The following is a 7,132-nucleotide window of genomic DNA, read 5'->3' as shown; positions in this document are numbered from 1 at the left end:
CGTTACACCTGGCCAATGAGAGTCCGCGTTGGCAGGTGAAAAGATGTGACAGGCTGCCTCCTCGTGTACCGGAGGAGGGGACATGTGATGCAAGGCTTCTATCCTCCCTACAACCGACCAGTGGGGGGCATATGCGAGCAACGTTCAAGACAGGGGAGGGAAGAATTGGCACAGCGGGTAATTGGGATGGGAGAAAAATAGAGAAAGTTTCCTTGGTTGTCTGTTTTAACTCTCTGAGCCACTTCCATGTTCAAGTGGTCGTCTTTAAAGTTGGCTTCTGTGAAGAGTTTGTTTAACATTAGTATACAGACAACTAGTGCACTAGTACTAGTCCTGACTAGTACACTACACACACACACACACACTAGTATACAGAGGGCTAGCGCACTAGTCTTTGTTTTGACTAGTACACTACACACACACACACACTAGTATACAGACAACTAGTGCACTAGTACTAGTCCTGACTAGTACACACACACAGACACACACTAGTATACAGACAACTAGTGCACTAGTACTAGTCCTGACTAGTACACACACACAGACACACACACACACTAGTATACAGAGGGCTAGCACACTAGTCTTCGTTTTGACTAGTACACCACACACACACACACACTAGTATACAGAGAACTAGCACACTAGTCTTTGTTTTGACTAGTACACTACACACACACACACACACACACACTAGTATACAGAGAACTAGCGCACTAGTCTTTGTTTTGACTAGTACACTACACACACACACTTGTACAGTATACAGATAACTAGTGTACTTGTTCTGATTAGTACACACTCTGCTGCTATAATAAAACCATATACAAGGTGTCATTCTAATTTCCAAATTCAATTCAAATTCTTTAAAAGGCAATGTTCATTTGAAATGGTCTCCAGACTATATAGAGGTCCTCGGGGATATACATTCCCAAGTAATATAAAAGATGCTTATACACTTAACTGTCACCCAATAATTTACAAAGTTACAAGCGATCTGAAAAGAATAAGCTTACTTCATATGGGTAGAACATTATTCATTAATAAATTATAATAATTAATTAAGTTCCTTTTATTTGTTTCAAAACCTCCCAAATATCCCCTCACCACTTTTTTATTTGTATTTTTTTTATAAAACTTACCTTAAAGTCTATAATCTCAACGTACTCAGATCAAACAACGTTTTCTTGAGTGGAATACCATGACATACCTGCCCTATGTTGGTTGACAGGAGGTAAAAACACTACTACCATTATTATCTTCACTACAAATGTGGAAAAGCTCCCATAAACATATGGGTTACAGTAAACTCCTCTCCCCCTGTACTCCTGTGTGGAAGAGCTCCCATAAACATATGGGTTACAGTAAACTCCTCTCCCCCTGTACTCCTGTGTGGAAGAGCTCCCATAAACATATGGGTTACAGTAAACTCCTCTCCCCCTGTACTCCTGTGTGGAAGAGCTCCCATAAACATATGGGTTACAGTAAACTGCCCTCCCCCTTGTACTCCCATGTGGCGAAACCCCTATGTCTCCCCCTGTTTTAATAAGGACACATAGGGGAACAAAGGAAACAACAGATATTGTTGATACGTGAAAAAGACGACACTACTATTCCAAACACAATGACAGGAAGAGGCTGGAAGAGGCTAAACTAAACACAATATCTGTCCATGGTGCTGAATAGAAGGACTTAGTCATGGTGAGACTTGGAGATTTCTAGTTATCTGCTGTCCTCTGCTGGACACTTTCTGTATAGACACGACATACACCTGGCCCGTCTGAAGAGTTTGTCGAGTCTGATTTAGTTTTTTTTTTAATCAATAAAGACAGACTAGGCAAACCTGGCCACAACACCTACGCATGTAGTTTTCAACAATGGAGAGTCGGTCAGTAAGATATATTTTTTTAAGTTATTTATTTTAAACATATTGGTAAACCAGCTCCCTCTTACATCACAACCCTGTTGGAATGGAATCTTGGAACCTATTCTACACGTTCAAATGACTGGCTGGTTCTTACATAGATATATAGGGTTCCTCCAGTTTGCTCTGAACTAGGAAGAAATGCTTTTTACTTTCATGCTTCCAACACCTGGAATGTCCTTCAAATTTATTTTAGTTTATTATTACTATTATTATCTGAAGGACTACTGGAGGTCCATGGACTGTGGAATCACCGTCTGTCATCAAGAACAATGGAACTAAAATAAATAGTTCCAAATGGTTTAAAATGTGACTTTATTCACGGGTATCAATGCAATGACCCAGACTGTACCAGTTGACTGATGAAATGAGGAATGATGCTCATCAGATGCTGGTGACGTTATGGTTTTTAATATCTCTGCGGTGCGAGTAGCTTAATGTCTGTGGCCATGATCAGGGTTCCAGTCTACACCTGAGGTGAGATCTAGTCACTAAAAGTTCACTATAATCTTTAATAAGATGCATTAAAAACTGATCTTAGCCATGAAATCATAACTAATCCATACGGTAAAGTGAGAACAGGTAGAAAATGAAAAACAAACAATAACATTACATTCAAACTCATAATACACGAATAAACGGGGGGGGGGGGGGGCAAAAGACAAAGCACGATTTCAATCAAACAAATTATACAACCTTTTTTGGTATAATATACACATTATTTTTTACTAAAATACAATAACACCTGTTACTTCAGTACATCGTCTTTCAACAATAACAATGTGACATAAACGGAAAGCTGCCCATGTGTTCATCCTGGGTTACAATGACTTTAAATCACTTTTTAAAATCTAGTAACACGTCTCGTGAAAAAAAAACATTATAGAGAAAACACAAAAAAGGACGGAGTCTAGAAAGCCTGGAGGTAAGAAGATGTTAGAACATCTTTTAAAGGTGCTGTAGAGATAACATTCAGCCACTAGATGTCGCACTAGAGCACCAGCGTGTCATTTATCCAATCGGGTGCATCTCATGTGGGGAGATGGTAGGGAGGGGATACATGCGCGTATACATGTAAACGACAATATACATTTTGGACCTGTTAAAAATGTTTAAATGATGAATACATTTGTTTTTGGGGGGGGGGGGGGGGGGGCAATAGTTTTATTCCACACCTTTCTAAAAGCTCTGTGGGTGTATTATACAAAGAATTTAATTACATCATTTTTTTTTAATCTATAGCACCTTTAGTTTAGTTTACTCAGTGTATTTGATCAGGGACGGTGCATATCAATCAACAGTTTATACATTTATAAATGAATACAAATTAAAAACTGTAAATATGCCAACATTAGCAGGGTTGCTACTAGTTTTCAGCTGTGGTCCCTGGGATAAGTGTTGCTGTGTCTTGTTCTGGGAGACAGACAGGGGGCGCTATGCGTTTCTCTCAGACAGATCACCGCACGCCGTCTCTGCAGGAAGTTTCTCCAGGGATGGGGGGGGGGGGGGGGTGCTCCAGGGGCGGTTTGGACTTCTCCTTTTGAGAAATAGTCAAAGAACACGTTGCAGAAATTGTCCAACGAGAAGAAGAAAAAGGCCAAACATTGGACCATGCTGGACTTTTGGTCGGTGGGGGTCGCGGGGTCGTTCCAGACGCCACATCGCTGGTCTTGGATGACGTCACAAGGAGTAAAGAGCCCCCATCGGTCAGGACGCTGGACAGGTCATCCGATCCCCCCGCATTCAACATTTCTATTTCCATTCAATGACATAGACCGATACCTAAGGCATACCTCTGTTTACACTGTTTATCTTTCTCGTATTTTTATATTCAGAGTTAATTATATTGTTAACACCGTTAATTTTTCTCATATTTTTATATTCGGATAAAATTTTATTACCTATATTTATGTCTTTCTACTATTACCCTGCCCATACCTCTACCCCCCCACCCCCCCGCCCTCACCATGCTGCTATGGCGCTCCGAATGCCCGAAAGGATCAATAAAAGAATCTCAATATATCTTATCTAAAAGGAACATCTTGATATATCTTATCTAAAAGGAACATCTTGATATATCTTATCTAAAAGGAATTCATTTTATTATGAAATATATAGATATTTGATGTTGCTGTTAGAAGTGTTTCCTCGTGGGAACTAGGAACCCGCTCATCGTCGGCAGAACCTCTTGAGTTTCTACACAAAAAGAAGAAAAACTAGACCCGCTTCGCGACGGTACGACTAACGGATCGGGAGATGTGCTAGTTTTGAACATCTAAGGTTTGACCTGATGGTGGCGCTAGAGGAAAGGTCAGGGGGGGCTCACCGAAATCTAGAGGGTTCTTCCTCTAGGGGTCTTGAATTTGCACAGCAAATTTGAAAAAGATTCAAATGAAAACGATTCGAGTTATCGCGTATCACGCGAGAGGATCTGCCGCGGAGAAGAAGTAGGCAACAGTCGGAGTGAGTCCATAATATTCCGACAATATTCCGTAATAGAAGCTACAAATGACTGATTCATTCAGGTTCTGTGGTGTCAATGCAGAAACGTTTCCTCCACAAAAGTGCCTGGAGAAAGTGAAAATAACACATTTCTAAATGTCAAGGTATCCTTGAACTCATTGTGTTGGGACAGCCTACCAGGTGAGGCCAAAATGTATCCAGTCCCAGTCGGTGACCATTACGCCAGTCATGCCACCCCTAGCCTGACCCTCCAGGCCCCATGGAAGGTACATGAGCTCCCTCTCCACCCTCCAGGCCCATGGAAGCTCCCTCTCCACCCTCCAGGCCCATGGAAGGTACATGAGCTCCCTCTCCACCCTCCAGGCCCATGGAAGCTCCCTCTCCACCCTCCAGGCCCATGGAAGCTCCCTCTCCACCCTCCAGGCCCATGGAAGCTCCCTCTCCACCCTCCAGGCCCATGGAAGGTACATGAGCTCCCTCTCAACCCTCCAGGCCCATGGAAGCTCCCTCTCCACCCTCCAGGCCCATGGAAGGTACGCGAGCTCCCTCTCAACCCTCCAGGCCCATGGAAGCTCCCTCTCCACCCTCCAGGCCCATGGAAGGTACGCGAGCTCCCTCTCAACCCTCCAGGCCCATGGAAGCTCCCTCTCCACCCTCCAGGCCCATGGAAGGTACGCAAGCTCCCTCTCAACCCTCCAGGCCCATGGAAGCTCCCTCTCCACCCTCCAGGCCCATGGAAGGTATGCGAGCTCACTGGCGGCACGATGAGAAACAAACAAATAGCTTGCCGCCGGTGAAACAAATCTGACTCACCGTGGTCTTGCATCTTGCAATGAATTCCTGACACTGTGTTTACGTTAAAGTACAGGAAGAATGGCGCGCCAGGGGACCGCACCGCGTTATTGCACTGCAGACCTACGCGGTCGACCCGGGTTCATCTCCGGAACCCGACATACATTTGCCGCATGTCTTCCCCCCCCCCCCATATCTTCTCCCCACCTTCCTCTCTCTGCTCTCTCTCTGTCTGTCATATCTGACCTGAAAAAGCTGTAAAAATGATATATAAAAAAAGTACAAAAAAAAAATACAAATACAGGAAGAATACGGCTCCTCCTCTTTTTTTTTTTAAACTTTGACCAGACAGCTGGTTCTTTTTAGCGTTTATCGCTTTTTCTGGTCAAGCATGACCGACAGAAACAGGTTGAATGGGATATAGATCAGGGGAAGAGACTCTGAGAAAATACGGCGAGTCCGGGAGTCGACCTCGTGTACCCCAGATCCGTGATGCGCACGGTTGTCCCCGACGCCGAAATAGCGCCGAGATACGCAGTGAGCTACTGGAGCTCCCCTACGGCTCCTCCTCTTATCTGTGTGTTACCACGGCAACGGGCTGTCGGTGTGCACTCAGACAGTGCTCCTCCTGAACTTTAACGTCATCCCAGAACCAGGAATTCGTCGCAGGATGCGAGAGACGAGACACAAAGTTGTCATCGACGACTGTTGTCGCCGACAAGCTACTTGTTCATTTCTCAATGTGCCGCTTTCAGACCCAACGACGGAGAAACGGAGAGCTACTGTACTGTAGCTTGTGTACGTTTCCATGGGGACATGTCAAACTATACCACCGCTTGGCGCTGTGGCTCCCAGCATGCCCTGCTCCTCGCGGCAGACCTCAGAGTACATACTGAGGACGGTGGACCCTAAAGTGTTTGGACCGCGCTATTTCAGTACATACTGTGGTCTCTGCAGTGGACCTTATAGTTTTTGGACCATGCCATTTCAGTACATAGTATACAGAGGACTCAGCTTTTACACAATTATTGAAGTGCTTCAAAATGACTTTTGTGGGTCCCGTTGTGCAATATAATGATCATTAGGACCGACTTGCACATTAAAAACATATATAAATACAATTATCCAAACATCCCACGAAACATAGTCAATATACATTAATGCCAAACGCCACAACGCTTCTGTCCCACAGTCCCTGCTGTGCGGAGCGCGTGAACCAGTGCTCGCCTGCTCGCCCACCGAGGGGCAGCGTTCTCGTGACCCGAGAGGCACAGCCAGCCGTGCGGGGGGGGGGGGGGGGGGGGGGTGGTCCAGGAGGAAGAGGGGGGTCCAGGAGGAAGAGGGGGGTCCAGGAGGAAGAGGGGGGTCCAGGAGGAAGAGGAGGATCCAGGAGGAAGAGGGGGGTCCAGGAGGAAGAGGGGGGTCCAGGAGGAAGAGGGGGGTCCAGGAGGAAGAGGGGGGTCCAGGAGGAAGAGGAGGATCCAGGAGGAAGAGGAGGATCCAGGAGGAAGAGGGGGGGTCCAGGAGGAAGAGGGGGGTCCAGGAGGAAGAGGAGGATCCAGGAGGAAGAGGGGGGTCCAGGAGGAAGAGGGGGGTCCAGGAGGAAGAGGGGGGTCCAGGAGGAAGAGGGGGGTCCAGGAGGAAGAGGAGGATCCAGGAGGAAGAGGGGGGTCCAGGAGGAAGAGGGGGGTCCAGGAGGAAGAGGGGGGTCCAGGAGGAAGAGGGGGGTCCAGGAGGAAGAGGAGGATCCAGGAGGAAGAGGGGGGTCCAGGAGGAAGAGGGGGGTCCAGGAGGAAGAGGGGGGTCCAGGAGGAAGAGGAGGATCCAGGAGGAAGAGGGGGGTCCAGGAGGAAGAGGGGGGTCCAGGAGGAAGAGGGGGGTCCAGGAGGAAGAGGAGGATCCAGGAGGAAGAGGGGGGGTCCAGGAGGAAGAGGGGGGTCCAGGAGGAAG

Source organism: Notolepis coatsorum, assembly GCF_963971535.1.
Source record: "Notolepis coatsorum genome assembly, chromosome: 5".
NCBI lineage: Eukaryota > Metazoa > Chordata > Actinopteri > Aulopiformes > Paralepididae > Notolepis > Notolepis coatsorum.
This window is presented reverse-complemented; position numbering follows the sequence as displayed.